Below are 16,762 nucleotides of genomic sequence, written 5' to 3'. Positions count from 1 at the left end.
CGCTAACTGCTAGTGTCTATGTGGCTGTTGTTCCATTAAGGCTAGTGTACACTACGGCATTTGTGAAACGAGTCGCACGCAGATGGTTTTATAATACATGACAGAAGACACGGTGACACCAGTGTTAACGTCCGTAGCTCGTGTTCTAGTGGCTACCATTGCTACAACTGCATCACGGGGTCCCGGGTTCGATTGCCCGCTGGGTTGGGGATTATTCTTCCCTTGGGGACTGGGAGTTTGTGTCGTCTTCATCATCATATTTTATCAAAATGGCGAGATCGGACTGACTAAAGATTGGGAATTTGTACGGGCGCCGATAACCGCTCAGGTGAGCGACCCACAAACGAAACATCATCACGTAAGTTTCATAGTTTTGTGAGTGCCGTAGTCGTGTCTAAACTGAAAGTTTCGGCAGCTGTACGAGTTGTGGCGTAGTTAATTAATGCCTCTTTGCGTGAAATCACTGCATGAGAAAAGAAATAAGAAACCTGTTTGGGTCCATGAGTGAAAAAAGATAAGACGTCAGCTCCGTTGCTCAGCGATCTTGCAGAAGCAAACTGTAATGCAAAACCCTTAAAGTTATCTTATCATAGAATGCTACCAGAATAGGTTATGTTTCCCCTAAATAGTCTGTGCTGCAGTGGCGAAGCAAAAATATTGTAGTGTGTGAAGTAAAGACGCCGGAAGTGAAATTACAAATCACATTGTATAGTGTCCAGAACTCTCATCGTGCTAGAAGGTTCAGATGTAATAACTAGTGACGTTTTTGCATTAACACAACATTTAACTTAGCCTTTCTGGCCACATGCTTCACTAATTTTCGAACAAAGCATGTAGCTCACTGTCTTGTGAAAAATGCAATTGGAATTCGGGTTCCCACTTTCGCTTATATGAAGAACCAATACCACCGCTGCTAGAAACAGTTGACAAAATTGTCAGTGCTGCATACGGTAGTTTGTCAGAGAAAAGCAGCTCCTCAACAGTCTGTACAACCACAGCTAGCAGACCAGGAGCGTCTCGATAACTGAGTTAGGAACAAGGAGGGACATGAATGAAAAGCTACAACAATCATGGCAGCATTGCGAAGTTCAATTACGTTTCTCAATTAACACTGCTGTCGCCTTCAAATAAATTCATAATGAATTGTGGAACTTTTCCTCCTGTTAACAGTTTCCGTTAAAAAAGAATCTGCCAACTCAAACCAAGGGGGTTTAGTTTTGTAAAAGTGAACTGTTCCACAGCTAGATGTTTCCCATGCCTGTATTTTTCTTAATTCTTTTGTGTATCCACTCCTAATCGAATGAACTCTCCTTTACAGCTCAGACGCTGTCAACCCATTCATGCTCTAATCGCATATGATGGTCTCACGCACAACGCGGCTGCTTTTTAGTACACATCATTTAAATCCCACAAACACCTATGCCTAGCATAGGTATCCAATAAACGAACCATTTCCTTCTTTCCTCACTTCATACGCCAGTTTTACACCCTATCGCCACACCAAACTTCCAGACTCTCGCCACTAATCTCCAAACCTGGCAGAAGCCGAAAATGTTTAGTTTCACCAATGACTTGCGCAAACGCGTGCCGCGCATGCGCAGTGGGCAGTAGCGTATTTGCATGCAACCCGGTGTCGATGTGTAAATTAGGCTTTACCCAAGAGAAAGTAGCATCGCTTCGACCAAAAGACAGGGGACTCTAGCCTCTGATAATTTATTGATCAACATTTGTCGCCAGTTATTGCATATTTAATCTCTGAAAAACGTGAGAACAACGTTGTGAACGGAAAACGGCGTCTGATTCAGATGGCTAGTGTTCCGATGTGTCAGGTGTCTCGTCCCGAGAAATTGCAGCGCCAGCCATGCCTCGATGCGACCCCATGCGCATAGGACGCTGGTTCGTTGTCAGGACACCACTGTTAGTCGTAGACAGTTAATAACAGTAATGGAACATCACATAAGCTACGTTTGTTATTTGAGCTGTAAAAGTGCATAGCTGAGCTCGACTTTGTAAGTATCTTATAATAATGAGTGATGGGCTGCATGTAATGTATTTGCACATTCTAGTTACATATTAGAATTGTACACACTTACCTGATTCTCTTGTTTCGGTACTGGGTACCTGAAGACGATCAGATGGCGGACCGAAATCGTTTGGTCCCAATAAAAACGGGAATACAACTATTTGACAATGCAATGCTTAAAATTCGTTACATACTTTGTCTTCGACAATTTTAATCCAAATTCGTTGTCTTTGATGGTTGTCAGCCAATCGCTACGTATAACATTGCCTCGGGCGGCAAAACGACACTTTGTCTTTATTTCAACACTTCTAAAATCTTGTGGTGTTTAGGTTGTGAAGGAATGATCTGTGGCATTACTCAATATGTTGGTTAGGTTGAGAGGCGAAAATTACGTTGGGAGTTTGTGATTTCACAATAAGTTTGTGTAATGTTTGTGCATTATGAAAGAGCCCTCTATATGCTGTTACTTAAGTGTTCAATTGATCATTTTCCATGATATGTCTTAATGATGGGGAATGAGTCATTGTACTTTTACATTGCAAATTGATCTGTATATAAGTTCAATTCTGAAGATTTGATAGCCTTTTTACTTTTTAAAAAAATTAAATATACCGACACGAGTTGGTAATTCCTACCTACCTCCTTTTACGCATTATGGTAATAGGAACTCTTCTACGGAGTAGGACTTGTAAGGACAAACTTTATCACTTTGTTATCAAATTTTACTTCGCTATCTGACGTTTCATATGACTGTGTAAGTCATCAAAAGTTTTTGTCACAGCATTTTGCACCAACCTTAATGTGGGGTAGTAAGGTTATTTTTGCTTTTCGTATAGCAATTATGTACATCATTGTTCCTTTTGAATTATAGTGGATTATTTACAAGAAAGATGAGTTACCAAGACCATTATTCTGCAGGAAATTATTGAATAAAAATGTGCAAAACATGCCAAATTACTGGTGTGTCTGCTGCAAAAATTTGCAATGATTCTAAGTGCAAATGTAGCTGAACTAAGTTTTGGGAGTTGCGAAGTGTTTTTTCCCAATTTAAGTTCTCATCAGTATGGACCCATAAGAATTTTGAAATTTCCTCCCTATATATTTTCTCGCCATGTTACTCATCCTTGCTGTACTATCTGTAGATGTGCGAAGCTGAATATCTTCTGTCACTTGCAGAAAACCAGCCGTTAATAATTTTGAGGAGTTCGTTTACCATTTCTTTTGTTTCCGTATGTAGGCTTGGATTAATTACGATACTAGTGTCATCTGCAAAAAGAACCAATTCTAGATGTTGTATACTCGATGGACGATCATTTACCTTTATTAGGAATAGTAGTGGTATAAGACTGAACCCGTAAGTGATTTCTTCCCAGTCAGAATTATGTCCCTGAACTATATTGCTTGAGTTACTAAGTACAGCTTTCTGCATTCTTTGCTTAGGTATATTATCCATTGGTTGCCTATTCCATCAGTCCCATATGACCTAAAATTATCTAGGAGAATACTGTGATCCACGCAGTCAAATTCCATAGAAGGATCACAGAAAATACTAATTGGCGCTGTTTTATTATGTAATACTTGTAAAATCTGGTGAGTGAACGTGTAATTGGCATTCTCAGTAAAGGAGCCCTGTTGAAACCCAAACTGTAATTTGATAAGGATACTATTGTCACTAAGGCGAGATAATATCTTAGAGTACGTCATCATCTCAAAAATGTTTGAGAATGTCAGCCGTGAAACAGTTTGGTACTGACAGACATCCGTCTCATTAGCTTCCTCCAACAGAGGTTTAACAACTGCACATTTCAGTCGCACGGAAAAATGACCTGGATTTGGTGATGCATTACACATTTCAAGTAAGACAGCGCTTATTGAATGGGAAAAATTTTTAGTACTCTGTTGGAAATGCCATCAAAATCAGAAGAGTTTTTATTTTCGAGACGATGTGTAATTTTATTAATTTCAGAAGGCGAAGTTCGAATATATTCATATGATTGAATTTTATGGAAGTTATATTTTCAAGATACTGCTCTGATTTTGCTCTTTAACTGTCTGTCCCTACCGATTTCTATTATATATAAAAAATGATTATTAAGTGCATTTGCTACCTGTGACTTATTATTTATACCCCTTCTGTTCGGTTAAATGGTAATGTCTTTTTATGGCTGGTTATCCTGTCTCTCATTTCACTAAATTTCATATAGTCATCTTTCTAACATTATGTACATGTTCTTTCATTTTTAATAATGTTACTTAGTAATTTTGAGTATCTTCTTAGCGTGCAACCACTCAGGATTCCTACTTCTTCTTGCAAAAAGATAAATTTCCTTTCCTTCCAAAAGATACCTCGATCGTTGTAGTGATCCTTGGTTTTTACGTGGCTGTTTAGTATCCTTTCTGATTAACTTTTGTAGAGAGCTGTTTTCAAATAATATGAATTTATCATGGAATACATTAAATTATTTGTTAGCATTTGGTTTGATATAAATTACATCCTGTGCCATCTTCTGTAAGCTATTCCTAAAGGAATTTGCCCTCTAGTGACTAATTATTTTAAGTGATTTCCACTGAGAAGTATCCATCCACACTTGTCACGCTTGGCAACACAGATTACACGCTTAAAAATAGAATTAAATCACTTACCACACGTTTCCCTACACGGATTTTTGTTACTTATGAGCAGCAAGAATTAGGCATCCATGTTAGCGCTTCAGCTATATGATACAACGTGAAAAGTTATTACCGCCTGCAACAATAATTAAGCACTCACTCAACTGCAGAATTCGCTAAATTATCTTAATCACAATAAAATGAAACTTCATTGTATGCAAACTGCACATAAACAACCAACTAGTGCGAAAGATTCTATATCAAACAAATTAAGATTTACGCCGCTTTTGGGAAATACGAACATAACAGTGAACGGACACGCTCAGATTAAATTGTTGTAAAGAGAAATATAACAATTAAGCTGGATTGTAGGATTTAATTGTGCCATAACGTAAACAAATACATAGTTACAACCCGACCTTACGATCTTTTTGGCTTTTGTAGTCTGTGTTTCGTTATGTTGTGTGATTTGCTGATGTAAGTAAACGGATGAGGCGGCTTTACAGCTTTATAAACCTTGCAGCGCTTACCAGGCTCTTGCTGTACTCAAATCTGCGTGACAGGAAAGCGTGACGTCTCGTCACGCAGCGCGTGTTAGGTCCACCTGAACGGCGTCGGTTTCCGTGTGGTGTGTTGTGCAGGCAAGTTGTTGCAGTCGTGACTGTGCGTTTGTCGTATATTTCGTTGCAAAACAGCGAATGTTAGTGGACACGACGCTATCGTTTACGACGTTGTGCCCTCGACGTTAAAATGTCACGATGAAAGTGCAGCATAAATTTGTGTGCCCCCCTTTACAGACGATAGAAACATCTTGAACCCAAAACGACCCATTCATTTCCATTGCGAGAACTGTATGAATTGACTTGGCTCTTGCTATTAGTTTCCATCAGAGGACTGAAATATGTCGGAATTACAAAATTGATACAGGCATTTGTTAAATACGTTTAAGTAGATTTTACTTTGCCAAATGCTAATCTTACGAGAAGTCAGCAGTACTAGTGATGTTAAGTCATGGTTTTTGAAACATGGGCAGCCTATGAGGTCCCGTTTCCCGACAGTAGCATAAGGAAACGTACAAAATTGACTTATCTTGAAGGTATCCTTAATGCGGTGTATCAGTTAAACTGCACATTGTCGTAATATGTAAGTGCGAATGAAAAAGTATGAAATACGGCATAGTAGCTTCGCAAGCACACAGACCAGCGTACAGTGAGTACAAGACGTAATCTAGCTGTATATTTTTAAAAAAGTAAGGTTATGGAACGTGAAATGAAGCGAATGCAAAATCTGAAGAGCCAATGCTGTGGAAACAACAGTACCTCAATAAATGTAAAGGTAAATGCCGTGTGGCTAGGGCCTCCCGTCGGGTAGACGGTTCGCCTGGTGCAAGTCTCTAGAGTTGACGCCACGTCGGCGACTTGTGTGTCGGCGGGGATGAAATGATGATTAGGACAAGACAACACCCAGTCTCTGAGCGGAGAAAATCTCCGACCCAGCCGGGAATCGAACCAAGGCCGTTACGTATGAGATTCCGTCACGCTATCCACTCAGCTACCAGGGGCGGACACTTCGATAAGTGATTTTACTGAAAAACAAGTAACAGAATACGTTCGTAGCGATAATCAAGTTAATAAAATAGAAAATTTCATGCAAAAGCTACTTCATAAAGTATTAGTCCACTCAATTTATATATATATATATATATATATACAGCCTGGAAATGGGTCAACGGAAGCTTCTTTTGTTAGGTATGGATGTGACTTCTAAGTCTGATAGTGCACGTATGCGGGCTGAAATGGGGTGCGACATATTGTCCGTCATTAAGTTTCTGCAACTTTTTGGGCTTGTGGCTGAGATAGTGAAATCCGGCGTATGCAAGCAGAATATGCGAGTTGGGGGTTTGTTTCTTTGTGTATGTCTATGTGCGTGTGTGTGATTGGGGTGGCTGACCTAGTGTATAGCGCTGGAACCTTTTTGTGGTAGGTAATGTTTTTTTGGGTCTATTGTGTGCGTGTTATGATGTTTGGTGGGGTTTTTATGTGTTGTTGGGTCAGTGTTATTTGCTGCATGTGTTCGTGGTTGATGATTTGGTATCGGCACTTGTGGTTGATTTATGTATCCTAGGGGAAGTACTCAATTTCAGTTTTTTGGTATCGTCAGTTGTATTTGAGCTATAGAGGTCAAGGGAAGTGTCAGATTCCAATGTGTCGTAGTTATGTATGTCTTTTGCTATCGTGAGCTGCTGTTCACCTATATAGGTCAAGGGAAGTGTCCGATTCCAACTTCTGTTGTTTTAGGTGTTGGTTTTGTGGTATGGAGAGTTGTGGTGTGATTACAATGTTTGGAATAATTGGTTTTTATTTTATGGTTTCGACAATTGTGGTTGAGCTATGTAGGTGAAGGGAAGCGACCGATTTCTGTCGATATTGTGAGTGTAGCGGAATTTGGGAATTTTGTGGTGTTTTTATGTCGTCATTTTGTGTGGTGTGGGATCGTAGTGTGTGTATGTATTTATAATTAGTTTGTCGCCACCCAAAAACCCCCAGTTTCCCGCGCTGGTCCCGTTAGTTTCATTATATTTTTGGAGGGAGATGTGTTTGTTGGTTTATATGTATTTTCGTGTCTGTTGTCGTGTTTATGCAATGACATCGTAGGCGCCGTATTGAAGACGTTGAGAATGGTCGTTACTGCCATACTGGTGACGTCATGGGTCAAAGCAGACGAGTGGAATCGGACGCTTCTGTATTCCCCTGGAAAGAATCTAGAATGGAATTTTGTCCTGTTCTTCTTGAAGAGCTTGTTTTACGTCTTCGTTGTTAGACATTTGCCTTTTGCTGATATTCTCTTCAAGCAGTTTCCATAAGTATTCAGTGGTATTGTCTGTGTCCTGAGAAGGGATGTGTAGTTTCAGTATATTCTCTGAAGATGTATACAAGCATGTTTTGATCCATTGTACCTTCTATAAAATACAAATTTTCACAGCCTGCAGCAACCACACCGTCAGCAAACCCTCACCATGTTTCGCAGTGTGTACAAGCTTCCTTGGCAATATCTGTGTTTTCATACGCCACACTATTTGCCTGCCATCCAATCTGTTCGTGCTATATTTACTTCGTCACAAAATATAAGTATTTCAGAAGTTCGCCTTCTTGGATTCTTGTTCCCAAGCAAAACAGACATTTCTTCGCATTCTGTTGAAACCCAAAATGTGTTTCGAGCTATCTGTCCATTATACCTGTACTTCTGTGTTGGCAAATACTGTTTCGTCCCTCTGCTTCTAACTCCTCGGATAAATTAGCAGTTCGACTTCAGGCCACGAGTGGCCTACCGGGACCATCCGACCGCCGTGTCATCCTCGGTGGAGGATGTGGATAGGAGGGGCGTGAGGTCAGCACACCGCTCTCCCAGTCGTTATGATGGTTTTCTGTGTACGTAGCCGCTACTATTCGGTCGAGTAGCTCCTCAGTTGGCGTCACGAGGCTGAGTGCACCCCGAAAAATGGCAACAGCGCATGGCGGCCCGGATGATCACCCATCAAAGTGCCGACCACGCCCGAAAGCGCTTAACTTCGGTGATCTCACGGGAACTGGTGTATCGAATAAACTAGGCACGCTGATTCTAAAATTTTGATTTCCCTTGCGGTAAACCTGACACCTTCATCGGTCAGTGAGCAAGAGTGTCCGGTCACTGGCTGGTTTCTCAATGTTTTTGTATGCAGAAGCGATCTGTTACCATCTTATCCGTCGATGTAGGTCTGCCGATTACCTTAGCATTGCTTATGCAAGTGTGAAACGTTCTCTCTGAGTCATGGTCTTGTCACTTCCCTCGGGGTTACGACAGCTGCGCGGAGCGACACACTGGCTGGCTCTTCACAGCAACAGGCGCACTGGCTGACACGTCCAGCGGTTCTGCACAGATGTGGCCCTGTGACGGATTTGTTTTTACGTGCGTGCGTGCGATGCACCAATTGCGACGGATTATATGTTGCTGCGGCAATGCAATTTCTTTTTTAATTTTTGTTCACCTATCTCATTACAGCGGTAGATCTTCGCACGTAAACTCCTGACTGCAGCTACTTACCAGATCACAGAAAAGCAGTGTTGAGGAAACTGTAACTTCATAGCTACACGCCGGAGGCCGCTATAAAATTTTCTGAAAATTTTCTATGTACTTTAAAGAAATGATTCGGAAAGGGGATGTCACTCGTACTTTAAACATGAAGTTCAAATTTAAACCGTCAGTAGATCTTTATTGCCGTTAAGCAAGATCATCAGTCCACATTTACGAAAATTACTAAAGTTTCTGCTCACAGTTATCACCATACCTAAAACAGCTAGAACTTCTACCTTCCCGAATTCCGAAACCTATTACTTGTAGCACAGTCAATGATCGGCCAATTACATCTGCACACGATATTCAGTGGTTGTCTTTAGTAGAAGTTTATGCTCGCTATAAAATAGTCAGTAAGAATATACTCAGTACCGCCACGCTATATAATTCAAAGTTCACTCGCGATTTTCGTCGAAACGAATTATCACAACACTCTAAAGTTTTCATAAACAGTTTCTGGTCACTACCAGATACCATTAACACTGGACTATAACGCCAAAGTGATCCCAAGACTTCATCTTACACAAAATGCGAAAAGTCACATACAGCATAACCGCCTCCAATCAAAGGTAGCTCGTGACTCCCCTTTCTAGTGGTGGGCAGGAAATCGCGTATGTTAGAAATCACAGTGACTGAGAAGTCACAGATATCACAGTAGCAACTTTACAGAATCTAACTGCGATTTCAGTCACAGTTAGCAGTCGCAAGTAGTATTTCATATTCAAAGATGTGAGCCATCTATTGGTCGAATTTAGCACTGCTTTCTGCGATTTCAGTGACAAGTCGCAACTAAGAGTCGCAAGCAGCAACTAAAAAACGCGGTTAACAGTGGCATCTGTTGGCCAAAGTTCGTACTAAGTCCATGTCTGCGGTACGCTATGGAGTCCAACTGCGATTTCCGTGACAAGTCGCAACTAAGAGTCGCAAGTAGCAACTAAAAAGCGCAGTTAACAGTGCCATCTGTTGGCCAAAGTTCGTACTACGTCCATCTCTGCGATACGGTATCGAGTCTAACTGCGAATTCAGTGACAAGTCGCAACTAAGAGTCGCAAGTAGTAACTAGAAAGCGCGGTTAACAGTGCCATCAGTGGGTCAAAGTTCGTACTACGCCCATCTCTGCGATACACTATTGAGTCCAGCTGCGATTTCCGTGACAAGTCGCAACTAAGAGTCGCAAGTAGCAACTAAAAAGCGGAGTTAGCGCTGCCATCTGTTGAGCACAGTTCATACTACGCTACTCGCTACCGAGTCAAACTGCGATTTCTGTGACAAATCGCAACTGAGAGTCGCAAGTAGCAACTAAAAAGCGCAGTTAACATACTTTTCCTAGTGTCATCTGTTGACCGACGTACGTACTTCGTTATGAGAGCCTTGTGCCTCACGAGATCGATGTGCTGTGTGTGCGTATGAAGGGCTTATTTCAATAGTGGTACAAGTCCATTTTTGTTCATTTTGAGATACAGAGTCGTAAAGTTAAATGAGCGCTGACAAATCTGCATTTGAGACACCAGAAATATTCAAGCATATGGCTTCTTGCTAGAGATGAACCTCTATTTATGTTTGTTTGGATCACTAATTTCAGAAGCATTATAGACAGAAAAGTGGAGGTAATGGACTCGTACCGCTATTGAAATAAGCCCTTCATATTATATGAAGACATGCACATTCAGCATCAGTTATGGTTGGTCAAATACTGCTGTGACTCTGAATGTATTATACAGTATTAATAAGAAGCAACATTGCCTTTTTCTCCTGAAAATATCAAGTTACGTAACAAATGTGTTTGATTCTGCTTCCAATATGACAGTTTTGGTTAATACTCCACATGCCTACAGGACTTTGCAATGTTAACACAGCAGAACTCAGAGACATCTGTATAAGTGTAGAGAAATGAAAACAGTCATACGAATGCCTCACTTTTGTTCCGACACAGTTCAAGACTCAGGAGAAAAGTTTTACACCTGGTGTTCTACATGGCGACTTCACACACAAGAAATTTTTGCCGACACTACTACCACCTACATAAGTAAGCTTTTCCTGTGTTACTTTTAAGGGATTCAGTTAAGCTATTCCTGATTTGACTGTAAGATCTGTACTTCCCACTTTCGTATCAACAGCCTCAAAATGCATATTGTAGACTTCGGGATATGTTACAGGTCAGTGTCACAACAAGATTGTGGAGAAAGAGGGGGGGGGGGGGGCATGTCACTCTCCAACATGTGTTTACCAATAAATATGTGGCGGAAAATTACGGGTATAGGACGGCTTAACATGTGGAAAATGAGATTTTCATTATTCGCTCACTGTATTTAACATTTATTATTCCTTTAAAATCGCACAACAACTTGAATAAAACACAGTTTAATCACTCATCTGCACACTTATTTCGCAATAATGTCACTTTTAAACTGCAAATCCTCTAAGAGCTCTCTTGAATCTTCACGAGTCTCTCCCTACAGCCTTGATGTGGATAGATACGTACAGCAACCAGAACTGTGTCTGCAAAATCACAAGGATTATTAAACAATTTTTGCTGTCACTAATTACAAGCAATATAATTGGCAGAGTAGATTGCTAATATTTGCTGTAATGAAAGCCACTCAATGGAGTATATTTCACATTTGCAAGAACGATCTCACTTAAGTAATTAAGTCCATCGAAACACTTAGAAACTAACCTCTCGTCTGACGAAAACGGTCTAAAGACGCAGTGGCAATTTCTTCAGATCTGTTGACAATGATATTTTGAGTTATCACTTTACTGACTGACTGAAATGTAGTTCGGGTACCTGAGAACATAACAATACGTTAGAGTTCATTTTCTAAACACGAACTATTACAGTACTGTATGGCTATTTACATATTAATTACACTATTAATATTTTCACAGTTGTTTCTTTAATACAAGATTAAAGCCAACGGAAGAACAAACGTAAAACATACTTACCAATGACAGGTTTGTTGAGATGCAATTTTCTGTGTGCACAGATGTAGCTTTTTCATGCGGTGGTAAGTCGCAAAAATCGCAGGAGTCACAGAAATCGCAGAAGTAGCAGAAGTCACAGAAATCGCAGAAGTAGCAAAAGTCACAGAAATCGCAGAAGTCACAGAAGTAGCAGAAGTCGCTGAAATCGCGGAAGTAGCAGAAATCGCAGAAATAGCAGTGGCGGAGGGATACGCGACTTAGGTTCCTTAACTGCGACTCTTAACTGCGACTCTTAACTGCGACAAATCACAGTTAAGAATAACAGATACTGAAAAGTAGCATTCACAGAAATCACTGATATCGGAAAATCGCAGTTTAGCCCATCACTACCCCTTTCTCACTCTCCCACAGTCAAAACTATATCTCCTCGCTAGACGGCCAGCCGTCTCGCTTCTCGTTGGCTGTCATCACTTACGACAAATGAGAACTCACTTCTAGTGCGCGGCTCGCGCCAAAATCTAGCAAGCACCAACCACTTCTCTAGGCTCATTGACGTCATCAAATTAAGCAACACGAAACTTGTCTAATTAAATAAACAGAACAAAATGAAATATGAGCTTTACTCTATATCTGGAAATTTATTATGTAGTCGCGAATGTTCTGGCTGTCTTAACATAAGCATACATACTTGGACATGCGACATTCACTAGTAGGGGAACCACTAGTGGATTCGTTCCCACGTTACAGAGTTGGAACACTTGCCAGTTCCTGTAGAGAATTACATGAATGATTTTTTAATAATGCCGAACGTCCCACATACTCTCACGCACGCATTCTCATTCACACGCACCCTAACACACAATACACATATTTACTTAGAATTCTTGAAGTTATTATTATAGAAAAGTCCCAGAGGTTTTCTGAAACTAAAAACTTTCCAAATTTGTCACATCTGAAGGTGAACTATTACAGCACTGTATTTAAATTCTTGACTGTCGGAAAATTACGTTTTTTTATGGAATTTTACTAACTTCCAAAATACAACTATTTTTGATCTCAGACTTTGACATATTGTTTGTTTTCACAACAGATGTTGTACATCAAATATGACGTTCCTCGGGTTATTCCTTTATTAGTTATTAATATTTTTAGTTTCGTATAATAAGTGGCCAGCCAGCGTTACTCCACTGCTTTCACACGCGCAGCTGCAACAGGTGGTCGTGACGTCAGTCTGCAGGACACAGCTCGTCCGTTACTGACCGTGTAATACTCTAGCGGCTTACATTGCAGCCCACATACATTGTGAAGTAAAGCTTTTAATAGACAAATGGGCGATCGCGCACTAGTTGCGACGCCACAGCCCGAGGTCACAAGAGCAGCGGCCAACCGCGTGTCGCTTCAGGGCGGCCCGTCATCACGTCCCGTGGTGAATTTTAGTTTTAGGTCTGTTGTATTAATGAGAACTGACAGTAAGATTCAGCGTAATGAGAACTGACAATGAAATTCAATGTCCCTTATGGATACTAATGCTGCAAACTATCTGCAATGAGGTACGTCTTTTAATATTTTTCACGACAGGTCTGTTTCAGCTTATTGCCGCTATCAAGTGACCTGTGAAATAACATCAGTAAGAGTAACTGTACATAAACTGTGGCTGATTCGCATTTTCATTAGCACTGGTAATTACATCTAGTCGGAAGTGACGACTATATTGCATATATAGTAGTCTTTGTCATGTCTCACAAAGTGTAATAGATCTTGTACTTACGAAACGTAAAAATAAGTTTGTCAGATATGTTGACAATTCAGTTTTGACAGTTCTTTACTATGTGTTTGCAAAATAAATGACAGCTTACCGGAGATTATTACCTATCGGTGAACTTATTTTCCTTTAAAGTTTATCTATGGTCCATGTACATTTTGTTTAACATTTGACTGTCTTTTCGTGTTCTGTTTTGTCAGTTTTCTAGATAGTATTTCTGTTTAAAATCTGTGTTCAGTTAGAATTTCGTGTGGATATTTCCTGGTAAGAATATAAATTTTCAGTTCTTCCAGAATGTTCATAGTATTTTGTGTAATATTTCTAACACAGTTTCAATTAGCTCTACTTCGTGGTGTTGAGTTTTCAGGTGGAAACTGAAGCGTGATTGATCAGTTACCGCTTCTAGTGTGTTCTCAAAATCTGGTATTAAGTTCGTGCGGTTTAGTCGATATAGAAATTGTTGCAATCGTCAGTTTTGTGTATTCCAGAAGTGGCATGTTCTGAGATTTTGGTTGCACTTGAACGAAATTTCGATGTAACATTGTTGTTTGTATGCAAAGCCAGTTCTATGTTTGGGGTTTTAAATAGTGCGTTTGTCTTTATTTGACATTCGTCCTGAGTAAATTGTAAGTATGTAGGTTCTATGTTTTGTTGAGGTTCCTTTGGTAAGATTTATGTTATGTATCGTGGTGAGTTTCGGTTGTGTTTTTTTGGTTGGTGTATCTGGATCAAAATCATTTTTGTAGGGTATGTAACAGTGTTTTCAGTTCCTTTTATATAGCTGGTTGTTCTAGAAGTAAATTATATTAATCGTGCAGTGGAGGAAGGCATGCTGTACTGTTTTGGGATGCTTAGAGTTAGCATTTATTACATTATCTCTGGTGGTCGGTTTTCTGTATATGTCAAATGTGTGGCGATTGTTGCCTTTGCTAATTTTTATGTCAAGATAGTTTACTAAATTGTCCATATCCAATTCCACAGTAAATTTGGTATTGTGATGGAGGATGTTCAGTAACTTCAGCATAATATTGTCTGTATTGTCTCCATAAATCAACATTAGCGTGTCATAAACATATCTATAATAGTAAACGATCTTATTAAGTACAGGGCACTATTAGCGTAAAAAGTTTTCTTCTGATGTGTTGAGAAAAATTTTCACAATTGTGCCAGCTACAGAATTTCCCATAGCTACTCCAATGCTTGAATATAGATCTTTCCATTTCATTCAGAATAATTTTTTGACAAATTCGTTTTAAGGAGACCTCTGATTTAATAAGTTTCTACAGTCGTTTTCCTCTGCTGTAATAGATTTTGCTACATAATTCATATTCTTTCCTGTACTGGTATCTTTGTATATAGGTTTGCAACGTCAAAAGGGAGAAATTTCGCATTACGTGAAATCCGGATGTCTTTTATTGCTTTTGCAAAAGTACCTGAATTTTTTGTGGTACATTTCTTGTTATATGTATACAGCTCTGTTAGTAGTTTGTTCAGTTTTTGCTGATCAAATATATTGCGCTATTTATCAGATTGACAGTTGAGCTGGTATGAGTTGAATTTATGTATCTTTAGTTAAGCACATAACGTCAGTGTGCGTGGGTTAATTAAAATACGTGATTTCTTTTGGTATTCCGTTAGTATTGCATTACAACTTTTAGTACTTTTCTTTAGTTATGCTGTATATTTGTTGGTTTATTTGATAGTTCTGTTATGTTGTTAGCTTCGAAAAATGTCAAAACCTTGTAGTCATTGAGGTCGATTATAACTGTAAAATTTCCTTTATCAGATTTTATTGCAGTTGCACCGTTTACTTACAATAACACAAAAATGCCTTAAAACACATACTTGTAATAGCCACTACAAAAGTAGCAATCGATATGGCAAGCATGTCAATTAGAAAGCAAAATGAACTGACAAAAATGGCTCTAAGCAGTATGGGACTTAACATCCAAGGTCATCAGTCCCCTAGACTTAGAACTACGGTACTTAAACCTAACTGACCTAAGGACATCACACACATCCATGCCCGTGGCAGGATTCGAACCTGCGGCCGTAGCAGCAGCGCGGTTCCTGGCTGAAGGGAATGAACTAACAGTTAATGTAGCAAAAATTGTGGAAAAGGAGTTAAAGTGAAAATACATAAGCAAAAAGAAAAACACGTACCCTCAACGCCATAAGTCAAAAATTACAAGCAAAAGATGCGCTACGTAACATCGTCTGGTCGTCCCATTTTGCGGCGAGGGAGCGCCTAACCACATCCTGAACAGGCCTTCTGTAGTCGACGACATGTGTTACTGGAAATTAGCTTCAGCAAGTGTGGAAAGGCTGCAAAACTGCGACCTGTCGCTTTTTTATGATTATTTCGTCCTCACCAGTTTCATGCAGGTTTGCTCGCCTTCTAACGGAGGGATGAGGTATGGATTTAATTCCATGTTTATTGCCGAAGTTTGCACTCTAAAGAATTTTTATTCGGTGTCTGCCCGTACAGATTTTGATTCAAAAGACCCTCTCAAGACAAGTGCTGCGATTATTGCGTAGAAAAGGCTTGGTCCTTGAGATGGTTTAAGTTTACACAAGTCTGAAGTTTCTTTGGCCTTCGTAACCGACTCGCCATTCTTCATTGCTGACGCCCTTCTGTCTTCTTTTCCCATCGAAATTTAGGTGGCCGTGGTATTGTGCATCTTCTCGAAGATTTTTCACTAATGAGTAAACATCAGGATGAGCTTCAGATGCTAATGTATTTATTCCTCTTTTCCACGCTTTTGAGACGCTGTTAATGCGATGGCGCCTTCCACTTGCAGCTCTACATCTCTCTTGACAAATGTTCGTTATCGAGTCACTGGTCCACAGAATAGTTATAACACTCCTGAAGCTTCCAGTTTTCCAGCATTCTGTCCTAAATACACAACCAACCATCATTCAACATTTTCAGAGGATTTCCTAGGTATTTAAATATTGAAGCCGCTGATGGTATTACAGTGAGTCGCCTGGTAATCCAACTCCTTCCTTATCGGAGACAGAGGAATAAATTTCAGTGCTGCTACGTTCATAAGGACGCCATCAGAATCCAAAGCCAGCAAAAGGTCCACATTTCGCCCTCTTTTATGAGGTACTGTTCGGCATTTCTTCATCGTTCAGCAGTGACGTGTCACAAAGCTTTTAGTACGTTTGCAAGCTTAAATGTCCTGCCAGTTCTCGCGATAAATCCATTACCTCTGCTCCAGATCAGTTCGGTTGGGTTCAGATTGCAGCGTTAAGGTAACAACTGCAAAACTGCAGCATTGTTGTAGTGAGCTCGACGCCGTGAAAACTGTTGTTCGCCATTGTTCTAC

At 40.0% G+C, this 16,762-nt stretch overlaps 1 protein-coding gene across 1 annotated transcript in view; it reads left to right on the top strand.

The window, feature by feature from the left end:
- Positions 1-16,762, top strand: part of LOC124553295 (protein roadkill-like) — a 54,706-nt gene that overhangs the window by 359 nt on the left and 37,585 nt on the right. The gene's annotated exons all lie outside the window — the stretch shown is intronic.

The sequence above is a fragment of the Schistocerca americana genome, chromosome 11 (assembly GCF_021461395.2).
Source record: "Schistocerca americana isolate TAMUIC-IGC-003095 chromosome 11, iqSchAmer2.1, whole genome shotgun sequence".
Classification (NCBI taxonomy): domain Eukaryota; kingdom Metazoa; phylum Arthropoda; class Insecta; order Orthoptera; family Acrididae; genus Schistocerca; species Schistocerca americana.
This window is presented reverse-complemented; position numbering and strand designations above follow the sequence as displayed.